The sequence below is a fragment of the Rhipicephalus sanguineus genome, chromosome 4 (genome assembly GCF_013339695.2).
Source record: "Rhipicephalus sanguineus isolate Rsan-2018 chromosome 4, BIME_Rsan_1.4, whole genome shotgun sequence".
In the NCBI taxonomy this organism is placed as follows: Eukaryota; Metazoa; Arthropoda; class Arachnida; order Ixodida; family Ixodidae; genus Rhipicephalus; species Rhipicephalus sanguineus.
The window spans coordinates 48,921,273-48,942,771 of NC_051179.1; the positions used below are offsets into that span (position 1 = coordinate 48,921,273).

The 21,499-nt window shown below is 47.5% G+C and overlaps 1 protein-coding gene across 1 annotated transcript in view; it reads right to left on the reverse strand.

Moving 5' to 3' along the window:
- The window catches only part of LOC119389934 (mucin-19), a 475,744-nt gene that overhangs the window by 287,840 nt on the left and 166,405 nt on the right, over positions 1-21,499 (reverse strand). The gene's annotated exons all lie outside the window — the stretch shown is intronic.

Sequence of the window (21,499 nt, forward strand, 5' to 3'; positions counted from 1 at the left end):
CTTATCGCAGGGCTTTACACAGTGCCGTTTCGGTTTGAGCGCGCATTCGATGCCTTGCCAAGATGCGTTCGCGTAAAAAGCTCACTCGTCCCAAAACTCTGGGAGGTTTTCCTTTCCTCATTAAAGAGGACGACTCGAAGAAGAGCTTGCAGCTTGCATGCCGAAACACGAGGTATAACAGGAGCGGGTATCGAGACAACGCACACGGGGTCAAAGAGTCAAGAAGACCGCATTCCCGCGGATTGCGCGCCGCTCTGGTCTAATGTTATAAGATGCCGCGCGACGGTCAATTCCGTTTCTTTCCAGAAGACCTGATGCCTGGTCGTGTGTGGACAAACGACACTGGACGTTGAGAAGGAGAACGGCCGGACAACGGAAAAAAGATCGGAGTGGTAGAAAAGCAACGCGAACATATAGTATATATACCTTTGGGCCCCCGTCTCTGAGTTGAATCGACGTTTGGGGAACTCGAACGAGCGCGCGATCAAGTTTATTTCGTTTTTAAAGCACGCGGAAGTACTGCGACCCGTGTGTATATATATTCGTTGAAGTGGCTAATGAACGACGCAGCGTTGAACGCGGTGGCATGTCGCCCGATGACATCGCGCGTAATATAGACGCTCCTTTTTAAGCGAAGTTTCCATTAGTTCCCAATGTCGGATCAAGGAGGCGCATACGCTTTGTACGCTAGTAGAAGCACACCGTCGGAATTACTGTAAATTTGTTGAGAGGTCAAGGATATTTTCTTTCCGGAGAGTTTCGATGATGAAATGTAATTTTCTGTTTACTGTCACTTTCAGAAATTGCTTTACCATTTGCCGCGAAGTTATAAGCCATCGCATGCAGCTCTACACTAAACATTAGGCCAATATAATATTGCTAAAGTTCGACACAGTTGCGCAAAGTTTTCTGGTTATATCAGTAATTCAGCTAAAATAATTGTTTCGATTAGAGGTTTTATGTGAAATTTTAATATGAGGTTTATTAAATTGTTATTCTGTTTCCCGCAGCGAGGGCGCACTTATTCAAATTTCTGACTCTGGTGTAACGGCAGAAGTAACGTGCGTTACTTGTTTTTTCGGTAACGGTATTGGTAACGCGTTACCTTTTATTTGTAGGTAACGCAGGGCGGTAACGCGTTCCTTTTTTTTTTGTTGTTAGCTTAACGAGAAATTTATTTAGTTACTTTTTTTCGGTAACACATAAAACACCGTCTATGAGATAAATTAAAAACAACGAACATGGCAGAAACGTTACAAGAAAATAAAGCTATGAACATGATAATTGTGTCTGCCTTGTGTTTATAAAATTTCTGAACGGCGCATCCTTTCTTTTTTTTTATTATGAGGTGTCATTCCGTGTATGGGAAACTACTGTGTACGATAATGAACTATACCGAAACAAAGAAAAAGTTTCGTCTCGAATTACATAATTTTGAGCTTGGTGGTTTGCAAGGACGTTCTTTTTGAGTGTACTGCTCGACCTCGCTATAGTGCACGACACTATTACTCACTAACAGCAAATGGCATTCCCTTCTCACGCGCTGAATTCCTGACAGCAAATGCCTCTCAACCATAGTGCCGACGGGCGCGAGAAGGGCAAGAAGGATAAGACGGGGGAGGGATGGCTAAGAAAGAGACGGTATTGAGTAAATGGGCGTCCGAAACGTCGGGCTTCGTGCACCACCGCGCACTTCCTAAAGATTCCTGCATATTCGGCTTACACCTCCTTCGCATGCCTTTCGGCAAGACAGATACGCAGCCCGTAAATTTCTTCTACGCACGCAAGCTTCGGCACAGCAGCGACTCGCCGTCTGGATGACAGCGGCGACGTCCTTGCCGGATGCGATGGCTAGCGGCTAGCAGGTACGCCAGAGCACACCGGACGAATACCTGTTCTTTATTTGAGCGCGTTGCACCGACGTTTATACCGAACATTCCTCTCTTTTGCTCAGCTAGTGTCCGAATTCATTTCTTATTTTTGTTGTTTAGTGAGCGGATACATTAAAGCCGGCGGCGTTGACATTCCGCCCCGAAGGATGTTTGCGCCGGTGTCAGTGAGCACGGTGTTTTGTAGGACGTGAGAGCACCTACTTTCGTGACAGGAGCTACAAACAATAATAAATACAAATAAAGCATCGTCATTGGGTTGAGACTGAATGAAGGCGATACCGCTGTTATAACAGTAGATAGCCAACATTATCAGGGGTTCAGCCATCCGTCAGAGTGAGACAGAAAACAAAAGGAGGCCGAAAACTTAACCAGGTTAAGTTTTCCAGTTACCTGCTCGACGCTATGTGATGGGGTGTCGGTCATTCAATCCAGAAGCTGCCAAATATCGTTGTTAAGAAAACACACGCCCGCGTTTTCAGAGCAGTTTGGGTTGACGAAGGCTGGAACCAGGTTTCAAGAATCCTGGTTTCCCTAAGGAGACGGTCGTCAATTTTTGTCGAGAGTGGTGCTGAAGTCCTTCCTATACGTACACCGCACGATAATGCGCACAAAAGTTGCGCAGTCGTCTCTTTACCCCTCACGCGCTTTATGTTCTGGGCTTCTGGCCATTCCAGTGACATAGGAGAAGGCATTGATAAAAACGTTATACTCTAAGCCGTAGACGACAAATGATAATTACGTATCGCCGTATATGTAAAGCCCTGTGGAAGGTAGAGCTCTAGTGTGGATACGCTTTAGGAGCCTTTCGGCTTAAAGCAGCACGGTGATAATGTAGTGCTTTAATCACTAAGAGTCAGTTACTTATCTGCATATAATGACCTTCACGAATGCTTATTTTTCGATTCCTCTTTATTCAAGACGCCTCGAGTGAGGGACAACGGCAGGCAGGACAAAGCTGAAGACACCGGGTTTGCTGCAGACGTATGCATAATTAACACTATAGTGTAGACTACCTTGCGTTCGAAATAAATTACTCCGCCTCAGGAGTTCAGAGCTGATAATAATTGGAGGTAGTCTATTGCCTTCTTAACATCGCCCGCCCCTCATTAAACAGAAGCGCGTTCACGAAGCGATAATCGCCCACTTCGTCTATTTTTTCACAGACACAGCAACCTCATAAATTTTTTGTGTAATCTGCTCGAGAAATAGAAATTATATTTACTACGTGCCCCCTTTCTCGTATAACTATCTAGCGCGTCGCTCGGCCCGGTGTCACGCGACTCCATTTATCTGAGCTCTTCCTTCGCGACGCCTCCTCCAAGCGTGACGTTTTGGATGGAATAAGAAAATGCCAGACGCCTCTTTCCTTTTTTGAATATAACTCGACGTGCAATTACCGCGGGCACTCGTTACAGCTTCGCCCCAACTTTAAAAGTTGCGGCTTTAATTGAACCAGCGCCCGTGCAATCTGCGTCCGTCGCTAGAGGCGGCGGGATGTATTGACATACGTGTCTGAGCTGTTCTAAGCACAAACAAAGCATTCAAAATTGCGACTAATGTTCTTTCGGGCCTGCTAAAAGGGTATTGCTCCCAACACTCGACTTCCTCGTCCGCTGAACTCCCTTCTATTGTACCAATACCTGTCTAAAACGCCTTCCCAGCACCCCCCCCCCCCCATTTTTTCACCATTTCGAAGCGCGCACGCACGCACGCACACACACACACACACACACACACACACACACACACACACACACACACACACACACACACACACACACACACACACGTGAGCGCGCGCGTGTGTATGTGTTGCGTGTGTGCCGAAATTCTTATTAACGGCTATAGATTCGAAGGCGAAATTCATCTGCTTTTTCTTCTCAGTCGACTGTATTGATCCTCCCGGAGAGCTTTCGGCCCCCAAGGAGACTTTGCACTGCCTCCGGGATCGCAGGCGTTCGAAGCTTTCTGTACTTCCCGTGGTTTTGCAGCGCCTCCAGGATTGGAACACCTTTGAACAAGCGACAATTTCGTGTGATGAGGTCATCATATGACGTCACGATTATTTGAAGTCATATTGACGTCATGATGACGCTAATAATTTCGTGACCTGTGACGTCGTCATGAGGTCATCACATGATTTCTTGCATCACTGGTGTTGACGCCGACGCCGCCGATGGTCACTTTTCGCGTTTGATGAAGCCTCTATGGTTTCGGCTTAAAACAAACTAACGTTTTCAAACACCTTTACGCTCGCAGCGCAACTCCCAATTCTTAGCTCGCTCACGTATTGCAGTTGATTTCAGAACCTAGCGTTCACGGTGCCATCGAACAAATAGTACGCGTGCATATTCATGGCTATCACTTGAAACAAAATTGGAGAGAAGATTGGGGAACAGGAACAAGCACGAGAAAACCAAAGAAATGCGATCCCAACTTTCAAGAAAAGTGTTCTCAACGGGGTATGGCTTTCCAGTACCGAGCTAGGGTCGATCGCTCATCAATATTTCGCTAATGGTTAACTTCTCGACGAGAAAACGGCCAACGAATGCCGGTTCGTCCTGATTGGAGGGTTTTGCGCCTTAACAACACTGCACCGCCCCATTTATTTACGTATTTATATTGCTTCCTCATCCCCCCTCCCCCTCCCCCCCACCTTCGAGGCACACATCGATAACGAGGAGAAAAAAAAAAACGGAGCGTGTCCTCACTAATTGCGCGAGCTCTCCCCTTTCTAATGATTCTCAATTCCCAGGATTTTTTTTCGCGGAGCGCGATAGAACCCGCGGCAGCCACCCCAATACATTTAACATAGCCGGAGTTTTTCGACGTGGGAAGTCGTCGCCTGCACCTAATTAATGGGTGAAGTGGATTAAGGAGGGTGGGGGGCAGGTGGGGGGGGGGGAGGGCAAAGCGAGCTGTGGGAGAGCTTCGATTGGCCTTCGTCGCGCACTGCGCGAGACCCGGATCGCCGATACTCTAATTAACCGGCGAATTAAAGAAATAAAAAATAAAAATAAGGCCCTAGAGGGGGTGCGGAATTCTTGCTCTCTGTTTGTGTAATTTGTACTACACCGTAAGCCGTGCACTGGGAGTGTACAGCAGTGTCAGAGCAAACCGGGTCTCATGCACCGTCCGGAACACAAAAAAATTACATATAATAACGAAATACAAAACGATATGGGTAAAACGGCGTTCCATCGTAATTCCAGATCTTGAGCCCCGTGCACCGTACGCATATCACATCGGTTCTTTCCGCAATGGTGTGCTAGGGAGTGTATGTATAGGAAGGGGATGAGAACGTTCGCTGATAAATACTGACGACAAGTGCCTTTAGGGGCTTCGGATAGAAGGATAGTCGGGGTAAAAAAAAAAAAAAGAGAAATTAGGCGAGAGGTTACGAGAATACATGCTGTGGGCGCTGGCAGATTATAAATTCGTTTGCGCCCTGAAGCTATATATACCTGCTATGCCGACGCAGAATCTAAACCCAATATGCGTTCCCACGAGGCAAGAAAAAAAAAACAGAGACGACAAATTAACAGCAGCAGGCTCGCCACCTTCGCAACATCGGTCAGCGTGAAGTTCCTTTTTGGTAAGTACATAAACTAAAATGCGTTGAAGCAGTCCTATACATATGTGAGGTTAGAAGAGGGTGAGGGGGAGAGGTATTTGAGATTAGGAAAGGTTACGTAGGGGAAAGGAGTGATAACGGGTGAGGATTGGAGTTGAGAGTGTGACCGCGAAAAGCTGGCCATCGTCTTCCCACTCATGTCAGCGCGTGGGTCGAAGCCAGGTTATACAAGTCGTGTTTTCCTGGAGCTAAAAGAAATTAAAATAAAGAAGACAGAGCGCGTCCTGATATTTATAGCTGATAACCATTGCCACAGCCCCCACGCAGTCGTTGGGCGCGATAAGAAAGCAAAAATAAATAAAATGAACGATAGTATAACGGTGTGCGAAAGCAACACCGATCGTCCAGAATTTAGATTCCGCACCAACCCACACGGAAAGCCGTTTCTCGTTTTTCTTTATTTTTTTAACAGTTCACCCATTGCTGGAGAGGTGTCGGTGGCAAGACCTAGCGATCGTTCGTGAAAGCGCCTGTTAAAGAAAAAACAAATACACAGAAAAGGTTTGGGGTGTTGAAGAGAAAGATAGCTCAGAGGCGCTCAGGCATCGCTTGCTTCGGCTTAGTTTAGAAGAAACTAACCGTTCAGGTTTGCCAGTATATGTTAGCGACAACACGAAAGGGCGGAAAATTCGGGTTACGTTAACGCCAAGCCCGTCGAGAAAGCACAGCAAAACCCCACAGGTAAAGGTGACAACTTTTGGAGAGTTGGAGGGAAGGAAACAGAGGCGATTTCCCAAGCTAGGCGCATTAGTGCGTGCGCACACACGCACACACACACGCACGCACACACACAACGGCTGGCAACGCAACATAAACACCAAGTTGCCCGATCAACAGTAGGCTTATAAGGTAAGGAAAATACAGGCAGAATGGAAGGCGCAATGTGTACGCGACGTGTGGCGGGCTTCCGAACGCAGAGTGATCTTTTTACTTTGTCTTCAAGCTTCTCTTCTTTTGATGCCAAGCGTGCAGAAAGTTGAGTGTGTAGATACGTTGAAAGATGTGAATTCGAGGCGCAGGGATAGAATACATTTCACTAGTGAGAACAGGCCAGGGACAAAGAAAGACACACACAGGATGCTCGCTCTTTCTTCGACCATGTCTTTTTCTCGCTGGTGAGTTGTAGTCAAGTGAAAACCAAGTATCCAAACTTTCAGCACTAACAGAAAAAAGAGATGGGAGGGGGGGAAGGGGGCGGTGTGAGAGCAGAACAATGGAAACGTCATTGCCATGTGCGCCTCCCCCAGAGTCCTGCTTTGTCTTTTCCTTGTTCATGTATTTCAGCGTCTGTACGTCAGCGTTAACTTGACTGTCGTCGCTTGAACACTCACCTCGCAGCGTCTTTCGAACTGCGTTATTTAAAAGCTCGCCCGTAAGATTCATACCGACCATTCTTTTTCCCTTCGGAAATTCGCCTGCGCCACTCCCTGCTTACATAGTTGCAGGCCTATATTCCTAAGTAACGACACTTATAAAAGCACGGGGTAAGGACGTGGATAAATTTCAGCCGCGCTCTGTACAATTTTCTTTCATTTGATCTCGAATGCAGTTGTCTTTTACTTCGCAACGCTCACGTTCGTCGAGCGACAGTTGCGTCATCAAAAGCTTCCACACTCGCTCCCAGCACTGCAGTCCTCGCGTGTTTTTTTTTTTTTTCATCGCTCTATTTGATCGTTAAAAGTTCTCTCTAACGCCGCCCGTCATGGCTGTCCTCTGGGGCACGTCATTGTCCACAAACTTCTCATCCCACCATTCCCAGCAGGAGTTTTGTCTGTTTTAGCTATTACTTTTTAAATCTAAATTTCTAACCAGAGGTCACGTTCTTCGCATCCTATTTTTCTCTTCCCTTACTCGGCGGTCCCGCAGTGGCCTGAATGTCACGACTTCGATTCTTTCATTTTCTGCAGAAGCAGGTTGATCTGTCATTCGTTCTTTTTCTCTTCCTTTCTTCCGTTTCTAACTCAGACCCAGCCGGGGATCCACGTTCGGTGCACGCCCGCACTGAGCTGCGCTTCAATGGCATTGTCATTCCGGGCCACCACCGTGCAGCAACGACATCCCCTCCCAGATGCCCTAAACTCCCGCTGTCCCTACAGTCCCTACACTCACCCTCACATGCCCTCGTTTTCCTAGCACGAAGTCGCGTGGTCCCCACATCCCCACCGTCACACCGTTCCGGATCCTTTCAGGCAGATCGACGTGTTTGGAATGACCATCTCCTTCCGTCTCCTGCTCTCCTTTCTTCAGTTTTATTTGCCTCTAAGCAGCATGCTCTTCTTGATTCGATTCTTCCTGCTCCTCTGAGTCTCTCCTCTTTCGTTTTGCTTCTTCACAATCTCACTGGATGTTCCTCCTTTTTTTCTACTCTTTCCATATCGTTCCTGGACTTCTCTTCCAACACCACTGTCCCCCTCTAGGCGTTATTTCTTCAATCAGACTCTCTGTCCCCATAGCCTGACTGGGTTTGTTTCTTTCTATATTTGTTTCCTTGTCTGTCGCGGTCCGTGTGCTTTACTTCGCTCTGTGGCACCTCTTTACGAGTCCTCTCGTTGTTCTCAGGGCTCGACTGCGTCGCCCAACGCGGCTCTTTCTGGGATTCGATCTGGTGGCCTCTATTCGATTCGATTCCCTTCCTGCCACAGCAGAAGAGAGCGAACCAGAAAAAGATCCAAATAAAAACAGCAAGGAGTGCGGGAAAGGACGTGTCAGACGGGAGTATCGCAGCAGAAAAAGAGATCCAAGGAAGGGCGACGGAACAAAGTTACGTCGAAAAAAAAATAAAGAAGAAGCTGACGCAAAAGGCAAGGTTGTAGCGAACGTCTCGCGGGAAAACTATAATAACCTTAGTAATGTATGAGATGAAAGATAAAAGAAAAGGAACAGCGACAATCTTCACCTGTCAAAAGCCCGGGCAATGTCTAACAGTTCTTCGTCCGGGCTTTTTCGTCGCGGGTCTGTGGAGTACAGTATTGTTTGCCTTCTTCGCGCCGCTTCTATCGACGACGTATAGTTTCGCCCCATAGCCTCGAGACGTCGCTAGCTGAGTAGTGCGCTCGTCTCTTGTGTTTGCATTGGCGAACACAAGTTCAGCATTGCTTGGCGTATACGCTTCTAGCTTCTAAGTGCCAATGTCTCTTTCCTTTTATTTCAACATTTATCATTCCTTCATCCAACCGCTTCCAGTATCCCAAAAGTTACCGTTAGAGCCTTTCTTTCTTTCTTTCTTTCTTTCTTTCTTTCTTTCTTTCTTTCTTTCTTTCTTTCTTTCTTTCTTTCTTTCTTTCTTTCTTTCTTTCTTTTCTTTCTTTCTTTCTTTCTTTCTTTCTTTCTTTCTTTCTTCTTTCTTCTTTCTTTCTTTCTTCTTTCTTTCTTTCTTTCTTTCTTTCTTTCTTTCTTTCTTTCTTTCTTTCTTTCTTTCTTTCTTTCTTTCTTTCTTTCTTTCTTTCTTTCTTTCTTTCTTTCTTTGTCAGGCATCTTCGTTACGGTCCTGAAGGGACGATTCATCTGGGACGACTCCTCCTTTCGGCGTGTCAAACAGTCTTAGGTCTAGTTGCTCCAGGGAGTTGTTGCTCGGACTGTCATCCATAACTCTCCGTTGACACGCCTTTCTTAGCTTAATGCGACGTGTCTTCGCCAGTTTGCAAATACTCTTCGAAGCATAAAACCCGCAGTTTTTAACCTAACCTACCAAATGCGGTTACTGCCACACGATTTGCTCAAGCCATATATTTGTTCAAGTTAACCATGAGCAATTATTAGAGATATATACATTAGTTAAATCTATCTAACAATGACGTAGTGATCCTGGCAAACGATGCGGCACAGCTCGTAGCTTGTAGAAATGACGGGAACAGAATGACCAGACTGCAGAATTACAAGTGGGGTGCCTTCACTACAGCGCACACGTGCAAAAGACGAAGCCCACTTTTTAAAGTCTTTCTTGAGGTGTTTTTGGCTTTGAGAACACATTTGTAGATGCCTCGTATTCATAATGGTTTGTTTTAATTGTAGTTAAAGTATTCACGTTTCGATTTCAAGAGGTCAAAATTGTCCATCATGCTAGTTGTTGCACGAAGCAACGAAGGGGCAATTTCACGCTGCCGATAAAATCGGTTTTACTCTGAGATCCGCCTCCTTAGTCCGCACCTTGCATCCGTCGCCCCACAATGTTAATCAGTAATCAGCTAATGCATTCTTCGTCCTCCTCCTAGTCGTCGCCGTCGTCATCGTCATCGTGATCATCATTATCATCATCATGATCACATAAGGCACTGTAATTCGCGCACCCAAGCTTCCTGCCACTGCGTTTACAATCTGCTCGAGCAACGAAGAAACGCCTTGCGCAATTCAAAACGACTTCTAATCGCTGAATAACCTGGAGGCTAACAGCAACAAAAAAATAGACTAAGAATGAAGGAAACGCAAAGACTGCGGCGACAAATAATTGCAGTATGTATTGCCAAAAAAGTAATTTCTGGCAAGACATACGCGCAGTGTTGGCAACAAGAGATTGCGCCCAACTATTGGTTTAACTGTTGGTGCAAGACAGAAGGGCTGTGCATCCTCGCAGTCAGCGCTAGACACTATATAAATATGCGTGTCAAGATTTAAAAAAAAAATGTAGACCCTCACATACTGTCTAACGCAAGAAAACCAAAACAAAGCAAGTAAGCTCTTTCTTTTTTCCTGCACTCGTAGCACGTAAACACTTCTTCTCTAGTTCACACTGTCAAAACTGCTACCTGCCCATCTCTCCGTCAGACTATACAGTGTATACACCTCAGTGCAAACACAGCGAGGCTGAAGATAAACAAAATTTTCGGCAGCCCGTAATTCCACCCTCCCTCTCACCCCATACAGGTGGCAGGCCTCTTCGAGAAGTAACCATCCACACATTCCCTCACCCCTTTACACTCGCCCTTGCCATCTCACCGTCCCGTGCCCGAGTCCCCGGTCGTGCAAGGCGCATCTTTTCCGCGGCACGCACACTAACAAACACGGGACGCAGCCACAGTCTCCGCCGCGGCGGGTGCATCGGAGCGTGAAGGCGATTATTAATCTTGCTTCATCGGAGCTCTGCAGCACCGAGGTGCTAACGGCGAGTGAAGCTACTGCCTCCTGTCGTTGTACCCAGCAGAAAGAAGAAAAAAAAACAACAAAAAGAAGGGGGAGGCCTTCACGAACGTGTCCGGTCGCCGGAAAGGTGAGATGATTATCGGCGTGCTGACCTCCGGCTCTCTCGTCGGGGAAACACTATATGCTGAGTCATGCAGGAAGCGCAAATCTTTTCCTGCAGTTCGCGACCGTTAAGGGGGGCACCCACGCTACATTTAACACGCTCGCGTAAGGTGGTTCAATTATATGCTGATATTTTTTTTTTGCCCTCACCATGCAGGACAGCGTCTGTAGGAAGACTGCTTCGATTTTATTTTAGTTATCGTGCGCCCTGGAGGCATCGATATTGCAGCCCTTCGCTTATTGTGCGGGGCACTGAGCAACCTCTGATCTTTTCTCCTTTTTTTCTTTTTTTATGTACAAAACATCTGTGTAGGAGAGGTTGGCACCATGTCTGGTGACCACCACCTTTTCCTCTCCGTGGCAAACAATACACAGCGAAGTTAGCACTGCTTGAAACGAACAAATTAGCAAACGAGAGAGAAACAGAAAACTGCAAACGTTCGCGGTTTTAATAAACCCACACAAACCCGATAGCTTGTAAAGGCCCGAACTCATAGTCTACACGATGTTGACACTAGCCTGTCGTATATTAAAAAAAAAAAACACAGTTTCAATTAATCACGCAGCTGAACCGCAGTGAGACAAATGCGCTGTCCGTAATTCCCTTTATCCATCTAGTTTTTATATCGCGAAAGCCTTTACCGTAATAATAATAATATCTGGGGTTTAACGTCCCAAAACCACCATATGAAGCCTTTACCGTAAAGAACAGGTTTCTGACATCTACATGTCATATCTCAGACACGTTAATGCTGAGTTCAAGAGAGCCACACATCAGGCGTGCATAGTGAAAAAAAAATGTAGCTTGGGGCGTTCGGCAAGCCAGAGATGCTGCCCACGTCCAAGGACTTCGAGCCATCACATGAGGCACCACCATCATCATTGACGGAGGGTGGGACTGGACAGAGATTAATCCCCTCTTCTCCACGCCTCGCCCGAGCAAACTGCCGGACCAGTTTTAAATAAAGGTTATTCATTCATTATTTCAGCATCGCCTGATGCATTACAATGGTGTGCCAGAAGCAAACGTGCTGCCGAACAATGTCCACACTGCATCCGCGGATGTTTCAGAGCAGCATTAACCAATCGCCGATATTAGCTAATCATAATGACAAAAGGGCGTGTAGGTGAAAAGGTGAAGGCGAAGTATTGAATAAGCCCGGATCACCGTGTTTGTGGAAGCACGTGGAAAAAGGCACCAAAGAGTAGACGGCACAACGAAAGACGTACTGCCAACCGAACGGAGGCAGTTATCCTGAGTGGTAAGTACTAGCTTTGGGCTTTGGAATCTCACATGGCAGCTCCAGTATCCACCAGTCGTGCACTAAAGCCATTAACGGCAAAGAGAAGCCCGTTTAGATTAGACCTAAACTGAGGCTAGCCATGCGAGGCTGGGTAGATTGATAACCCCGCTGAAGTGTGTCTCCGGTTACATTAACTGCTCCGTCACCATGCATCAACGGAAAGCAACTACAAAAGAGATAAACAGTGAGATTTAGTTAGCTCTCACGGCTGTGAAAGCGGCTGGCACGAAGCCAGCGTGAAGTGGGGTGAGGTGAATAGAGAAGCAGAACCCCTTCCTACCCCCCCCCCCCCACCCCCGCCAGAAAAAAAAAAAAAAGAAGAATGCGAGGTTGAGGAGGGACGCCAAGGGTGCCCGGATCTGTCTCGGGTTTCGCGCCAGCGTCCATACCTGCCGTATGTTATTCCCAGCTGGGATTGCGCACGGCAACTCTAGGACTGCGTTCTGTGCTGGATCGTGCGCACAGCGCCGACATGCGAAAGAAAGTCCAGGTTGCACTGCTTCCGCGTTTCGCCCTCCCCCCTCCCTCGTCTTATCCTTTTCTTTCCTTACCGCCAACCAACCAGACACTTCATTTCCTGTGCGACAAAGGATACCCGCACGTCCCATGGACCATCACAAACATCCCGTTGTACTTCAGCTGTTGTTCGTACTAGTGAGAGGCTTAATACACGCCATGCATCCACTCTCTGCCCTCTCCCTCCTTCCTTCCTTCCCTCCCTCGGCGTCCTGTCCCATATCCTTTTGGTTATGATCGCGGTATTACCATATCATATCACAAGGCCAGACGTCTCCGGCGTCGGTGTACAAAGGGGAATTGTGATCCGCGCATGCGGGCGCGTATTTGTTCATCCGTCTGGCTCGCTTGAGCGCAGCACACTCGACATTCGTTCCGTTGCATGCTGCTCGCAAAAGGGGCTAGGACGAAAACTATTCGATGGCTGGAGCGACGATAACGACAGTCGGATGGGTTGTACTTGAATCTGAGTCGTTCCTTTCGCGTTATGGTCTACGGCCTGGCCTTGGACAGTGGACGTCGGCGACCGCACCGGAGCCTCCGTGGAGGCAGAAATTCATATAAGCTGTCCCAGCAGGTGGCTCCGAATGCATTACTGAAATTTTTACAAGCAACAAACCTGCATTAAGTACTCCGGTATTAAAAACTTGCCAGGATCCTTAGGTCCCTGCTGAGAGACGTCAAGACGGTAGCTTTTTTCACCTTCCTAATTGTCCATTCGTTGAACTGTTCTTTGATTGTTTTCTTTACCCTTCACTGAACCGTTACTTGAATTTCTTTGCTCCCAGCAGTCCATTGTACTGTCATCCTGTGTTTTGACCAACATTAAATGTTTGCATGTTCCCTGTTACCCCCTCTCTCTCTATTATCTTTTCTGGTCCTCCTTCCCACCGGAAAAGTGCTTACGGAGAAGGTTCTCCACAACATTCTCAGTATACACCGTGGTATCGTGGTATACGGCCTCATATGGACAACGATCTCAAAGCACGCTTTTGACCGAGGGTACCGTATAAGACTTGGAATCTTACTGTACAAGTCTTTTGAATCTATACGAGGTAATGTTATGCTCGTACGGAGTACAAATTAGAATACCTATTTAAATCTGCAACCTTCACGGCAGTTATGGAGAGGAGAAACACGGAATTTCTGAAATGACCTTTGAACAACACAGCAAGGATATCGTAATCATTGCGCTTGACCTACACATCGTCAGTAAAGAATGAGAAAAGGTTCCCCTTCGATATAAAGAACAGCGTCAAGAACGCAGGAATGCTACACGCTTTATCTTCATGCTCTAGCCCCCTCATTGCAGTTATCGTGCTACCTTGAAGCATATATCTGCTGGAAATAACACCTGTGTCGACCCCACATCGCGGTATGTCTTCAGCTAAGCTCTAGAAATCCACGCGCACCGGTATAAGTGTTGCACACCCAAGTAAGCGTGCGACCTGGAAGGCCATGTTAAATTGAAAAGAAAAGAAAAAGTTTCTTGCAACGTGCGCCTACACTGTGTTACTCTGCGTAACACAGCGTAGTCGCACGTGATTACGCAAGTTCGATGTAATCTTCATGAAGCTGTACTTATGTACAGCCAAGCAAAGCCAAGCAAGTGAGTAACATTGGCAACCCTTCCACGCTAAGCGCAGCCTTGAGGGATATCTCCTGAGCTTCCGTTCCCCACGGTTCCTTCACCTCAGCGCTGCACTAATACAGCAACGCTAATACATGCTCGCGAGGCTACAACTCTCTACATTAACACTTAGCAGCTATAACGCCTGTACGCAGGTGTACGTAGCATCAAAGTGGTTGCGTTCTACAAGCAACATTTTACGATTGCGATCGGCAATTCTGCCTACCCCGACCTTGTTGATGACGCCCAGGTTCGTTCTCAGAACGAAAAATAGATAAAGAAAAACAAATGAAGAAAGGCTGAGTTGCGACAGTCGCGAGCAAACAGTTTGTCCAGATAGGCTAATGCAAGGACCGCGCAGATTGCAATCGGCCGTCTCGCAGTGCGCGCGAGCGGGCAAAATAAAACGAGCCCGTTTGCCACGAGATGTACAGTGATTTACGAGGCTCCCCTATTAGTCGAGCGGCTACTGAACCAAAGCGGTAATCGCAATTAAGGAGTAATGTAACCCGTCGTTGCTTGCGCGCGCGAGCGTTTAATGACAGAACACGAGACAAATAGCAAAGCACGAGTTGCATTCCTCATCAATCTCACTCTTTATTCCTCTCTTTCTTTCTTTCTCCCTTTCTCTCTTTTTTCCTCTCTCTCTGCTTCGAACGACAAGCCACCATAATAAAACGTACCCTGCATACAACACATCGAGAAAAAAGATAGGCAGGGGACGTGCTTGGAATGAAAATTCTCTCACTGCAATATAATGCGCCGCAGAAAAGATATTGAAGTATATATAGAAGCGCGCGACAGGCAGGAATAAATTCGGTCGCGTGCCCCTTTTCGGAGAGACGCTCCTCTTAATGAGAGACCAATTATACGATTCCGAGCGACACTGGCAGAGCTCTTCGATCACGCCAAGCCGGCCGGCCACTCCTCCGCACCCACCATCCCCTCCTCCCCTCCCTCTCCCCCTCTCCAAAGAAGAAGCAAGAAACAAACAAACGCCACTTCATTTATTTTTATTTCCTATCTCTCTCCCCTTCACCCTACCCTACCCTCCCCCATTCTCTTTCCGGGTGCGTTCGGAGTTCATTTCGCCAACTGTTGATTTCACTCGTCCGTCTATGGTAATACCTATTACATCCTTTCGCGAAAATAAGCACGCTGTTTGCGGGGAGAAACAAATTATACAGGGCCATTTTCTAGTGCTTCAATTGCGTTCGAGGATACGTTATGGGAACGAAGCCGACCAATCAGTGATGTGGGATAATTACTACACACGGCGTGTGTTTTCAGCGCCTCCGGATATACCCTACGTGCTCGGGGAACTTACCAACTCTACCTGCTGCTCGCGTTGTTCTGCGCTTGCGCTGATACATTCGACGGCGTGTTGAGCGGTCGAATGTCTTAGTTTAATGTGCAGAAGCAGGGGCTTTCCCTTAAGGTATTGCGCTCGAAGGCGCAGGTTGGTTTTCCGGCCACGGGGCCGCATTTCGATGGGGACGAAAATTAAGAGCACCCGTGTACTTAGAGTTAGGAACACGTTAAAGATTCCTAGGTGAGTAAAATAAAATCTGGAGTGTCCCGCTAAGGCGCGACTTACAATCATACCATGCCTGTAGCACGTAAAACGCAAATTTGTAAAAAGGAAGGCCTTTCTGGGCATCAGCGTGGATAAACGTCAGGCCGAAAGTAGCATAGCAGCCTCTCGTAAGATGCTGCTATGTCTGTGTACTAGTAATAGATTAACACACAGTTATCTTTAAGTTAAAAGCCAGGGAAAACAGTTATGCCGCTGGAATGCCGTCTTACCCACGATCACATGTATCTGTATGTGCCGCATGATACGTAGCTTAGTAATAGTAGAATTAATCACGTGAAAACGACCTGGGAGAAAAATTACTGACTACGCCGAGATGAAAATAAACATTTGGCCGACTTAACGCTACAACTTTGTAACATACACTGTTAGGTATATCCAAGCAGGAAAAAAAAAGAAAAAAAAAAAAAGAAACATGGCAGGGTTACTACGCATTGCCACAATGAGGGAAAGCCTGTCTGGCGACACTGCTTGCTGTTCACTGGGTCGCCTAGAAAAACTATGCTCGCAGCTAATCACTACTTCGCAAGTCAGTTTCTGAGCGAAATATTCGAGAATATCGTACGTAAATGACTTCCTGGTACGAACGCTTTCTTTTTTTTTTTTCTTGTGCCTAAGCCCGCTAACTTTACATATCTGCACAAGCGAGTGCACAAAAAGAAAAGAAAAACACGCATTTCTCGACAAAAATCAACTGACAAATAATGCACGCGGTCCGGAAGCATTCCTGCCCGTAGGCACGTTGCCGCCTCGGCGCGGGCGATAAGGCCTGTAATTAACCGCTAAAGGACGGCACAGCTTACACGGCTAACATTATGGAAAGCGGAGCGCCTTTTAAGGCACGCGCTCCGAATTACAGATGGGCAGCCACATGCGCTCGGAAGTGTGTCGACTCAATGCGTCAGGCTGAAATCTGTACATATAGCAGCCACCCCAAACATTCACTAAGTTTTAAGAAGCAAGACCAAGTGCGCATTCTGTATACAGGAAGCCGACTGTCGCTCATATTCACAACGCCGCACTTACTTTTATGCACCAATGGCGCGCATATACTGAAAAGTTGGAGGCGACGACCATAATCCTTGACTTAGGTGTCAGTTAGTGGCACTCGAACGTCGGCGTTGATGTTCCCTAGTGTATTCCTTAAGTTCGTGTTTCGTCGTACTGACGAAGCGGATCTCAGAAGCCACGTAGAAAGAAGCTCGCGGTTGAGATCTGCTCCGCTAGGTACCGCTGCTCGCAAGAAAACCGTCTGCTCTTTCAATAAGCTCAATTAATTTTCATTAGTTAACCCGACAGGTAATTGATCCTTATCCTAAGTAAACTTACGCCCCGATATCATACGTATCAAATATAACTATTAACTTGAGCGAGAACCATCGATTTAGAACCAGTTTAATGCTTTAAGACACAGTTTCCCAATATTCGGGAAACCGAAAGTGAGTGATCGACCGGAAGTGCTTGGAAAGGAAACAAGAGGGTCACTCGCTGCTCGTGCCACTAAATACTCAACCCCATGAAACTACATGATGGTCGGTGGTCAGATGAGCGGAGGGACACGTTCCCGTCACTGCTCTTGTCGCCGTTTAAAGTTTAATGCTCACACATTTGAATCATTAAAGTGATAAACCCCTGGCGCCCTTTAGGAAGCAGTGGAGGAACCAATGCATTAAAGTTAGTTCTTCCAACGCTCCCTAGAGGGCACTAGGGATTTTTGTATACGGACAGCGACACGAAGAAATCAAGCATGTATGCCATGTACAGCTATGATGTAAAAGTATCAGAAGTGCTGGGAACTCGCTTTTATGGGTGTAGCTGGTACTTGTTCATTTGTTTACCGTTACAAAAAAAAGATGGTTGATTTAGGCATTCTTCGCAAGTTACTTGAATTTTAAAGGTATTACGTAAGGTCTTCAGCAGGCAGTCATTACTGTTTTTCTCGTTGCCGTAGATAAAGAACGTCCTTATCACCTGCCGGGGCAGCTTAGCGGCTGTGACGTCACCCGGTTAGTACGAAGGTGCAGGCTCGCTTCTCGGCCACCGCAGCCGCATTGCGAAGTGTATGAAATGCAGAAACCGCTGTGTACTTAGATTTAAGTACACGTTGTTAAAGAACGCAGGGTGGTCAAAATTAATCCGTAGGCCCTCCCCACGCCCCTACCATAAAATGTGACTCTGCATTAAATAGCGGTCTAGGCACGTAAAGAAATCAAAATTTATTTATTACTGATTATCGTGATTGCTCGTTTCCTCCTTCTTCCCAAGCAAGTCTACCTCCGCGGTCTTTTTCCGAGTTCGTGCCGAGTTGTCAGTTAAACGTTTTGTTAACAGCGGGGCGTTGTTCCAAACATTGTGCTTGCTATCAAATGGAGCAAGTCAGCGAAATTAATCGCGACGATTTTATTTTCTGCGACAATTCGGCTCTGCGGGTATCCGACACTTTGCAAAACTGTCGCACGTGCCTCTTCGGTAAGCGTTCACTTATTCGGCAGCAAATTCCACTTTCGTTGGACGCGTGTGTCGGCCGTTTGCCATAGGTTACGGATTCGTTTCGCGCACCAGGCCCGATTATGGGCTAAGTCCCGCAGTTCAGTCTTTCCTCCTCTGAGGGACGCTTGAATTTACTCCTACCTCATTTTCCTACCGCTCTTAATACGTGGCTTTACGGCAACCAGCCTCAAATCAATGCCCTACGCATTTCTGCGTAAACGACCAGTTTCGATACTTACTTCGACCTTCTACGAGGCCAAGATACCGGCGTAATAACTAACGCTCACTTACAGAAAAAAATAGGTAATAAAGGGATTGATGAGCAAGCCATTCGTACACGTTTCTATACCCGGACAGGAATACTCAAGCCCAGTTGGCTTGCGCATTAAGGCACCACGCTGAGACCGCACCACGCAAGCGCAGCCCTAATTCCTGGTTCCATATATATAGTGCGCTCACACACACGCACACACTCCTTCGCGTTCAACAGGCTCCTGGCCTGGCGGGTGCTCGTTTTAAATCGTACTGCACCCCCGCCACGGTCGTATCACACGCAATCATTACACCCGTTCAGGCACTCTTACCGCGCGAGGAAGCCGAGAAAAGGTGCGCCCGGTGCAAAACCCTTCCGGTCGTAACCGACCCCCCCCCCCCCCTTTTTCGTATTATAACGCCGTGGTATTATAACGCGCCCATAACAAAACTTCACGGTCTCGCGAGTAGCGTGCGGCGGCGGCGTTATCGGCACGATTGTAAAAAAAAAAAAAAAAAAGCGTCACGCTTAATTTGCAGTCAGTCTGTCTGCGCCAGAAACGGTCGGCGCGCGTATCGACCGGCCTCATCGATTTCGCAGTACCAGGCCTGGGCCTCACGCTGAGAAGCGGCTTGATGCTATAGCTGCTCCTCGGCTTCGCGCCACACCTGGGGTCCCCGTCCCGCGGTCTTCTCCTCCGCCTGTAGAAGAGGTGCGCCAATCTCTCGGGCTTAGGGCCGCCCGGCCGGCTGAGCCGCTAATAGCGCTCGGTCACGTCGCATGCAAAGAAGCGTCGATCCTGCGTGCGAGATCTCGAGGAGCTCCCTCACTCGTTACTTCCCCACCCTCCCCATTCGAACCATTACTACTGGATCGTGCTACCGTTCCCCCCGTTGTTGTTTCACATTCTAGAGTTCACCATTGTTGTTGTTGTTATTGATCTTGTTGTTGTTGTTACACGCATATCGCGTGCGATACCGAGATATGCGCACACAAACGTATAGCATGCGTGGGAGCGGTGTATGCACGTATACTACTGTATACGTCGTGTCAGGCACGGCATGCAGCACGCTGATGGCCGTATATATGTGGGGCTGGGCTTTGAGTGCGAAAAAAAGAGGTTACGGTTGGCTTGAAGCTGATATCTGGGCACTCTGTTCTTGGGCTCTCTATCCGCTAACAGCAACGAGGAGCGTTTCGCTTTACGAACGATTTTTTTACGGCGAGTTTTACACGCAGTGGCGCTTGTAAACGAGGTATAAAGACGTCCCACCAAAGAACGGTTCGAAGGATCTTTTGTTGCGGCTTCTGCACGCTTGATGCCTCTCCCATTCATTTTCTCGTAGGCGCGGTTACGCCACGCAAGGGTCTAACTGGACCGTAATGTATACGCCCGGGTCACAGCATACTAAACTGCGTCCACGTATTCCATCATTTAAAATGAGGCGGCCAGGAGCGCGCCTTGGCGTGCAGAATGCTCTTTGGAACTTATAGGACATTCTGAACAAGGTCATGAACGGAGCGAGCACACATCGAACTTCACAAGGTGCCCGCGTTGCTCCCTGCTATACGTGACAGGTGACGAATGGCCACGAGGTTGTGCAAACTTGTGGCTAAGCGCGCTAAACTGCGCTGCGGTCTAAGCGGTCATCACGCCATAGATTGAGTGCTTTCGAACAAACTTCCTGCTTCCGTCAAGCCACAAACGACTCGCTTGCTGGGTCAGCATAAAAAAAAGGAAAGAAAAATTTCTCGTTGTTGTGGTTGTATGCCATCGATCACAATCATCGTTGCATAATCGACAATAATACTGTTTGCGTAACAAACCTGATCAGTGAGTGATAAGCGTCACTGGCTTAAAGTTCATCGTTCGCAGCGAATTCTCTACGCAGTAGCACGAAATTCCTGCGGCCGAAATCAAATATCTGCAGCTCTGAGCTAGATCCACGGAACACAGCTTTATAGAATAAGAAGACGCAGTACACCAAGGAAAAGACGGGCGAAAGGAAAGACTGTCTTTCCATGGTGTATTGCGTCTTCTTATTCCATGAGGCATGCACCAACTAAACCAACAAGTTTTACTGACAAAACGCAGCGCTGTCCTGTGTGCCTCCCAGCGTTGAGCCTTCGTCCTTAACGCTGTCCTTGTCTTTTGTTGATAAGGCCTCGGATTGCGTCCCCATCACTATCACCACACGGTATCACTAACTTGTGCATCAGGTGATGTAAATATGCTCTGCAAACGAAGCGCGCGGTGGCATATGAATGAATAGCTTGCAATGACGTCATAGTGACCACCATCTTTGCATACTGGCGCGTCAGGAAGCTGTGTAAGCAAGAAACGTGACGTCACAACAGGTACATGTTGGGCCGGGAGTCGAATCGATAACAAGAGATAATCCGCTGAAATATTGCCACCGCAAGAAAAGCGATGCACGCGTGATGACATTGTGTACTGACGACACATTTACCACCATGTCTGGGTACTAGAGTGACGAGTACTAGAGCATCACGTGACGTCACAGATCACGTGATAACTATCCATGGTCAACCAGACAGTGCTAGGTGACCCGTCTGCCAGAGTGTTTGCCAACCGCTTTCATAGTTCTACACGTGAACCCGCCCCATACGAGATCACTAATCTGTAGAACAAGTGAAGCAAGCATTCCCTGCTTACTAGACGCGCAGTTGCATCTATACAGTATAACCGGTGAGTGTTAGCTCGCGGGTCTGCTAGGGAGCTTTTGTGAGCCGCTTCTATAACGTTGAAGGTGGACCCAGCCCTTCGAAATCATCAATCTGTGTAATGAGTGAAGGATGTTAGCTAACCTGTCTGCTGGGAGCATTCCCAGCTAATAAGCCGCGGTGGTGGCATGCAGTAAAGGGTGAGTGTCAGCTCACCTGTCTGCTAGGGAGTGTTTGCGAGCCGCTTCTATACGGTTGAAGGG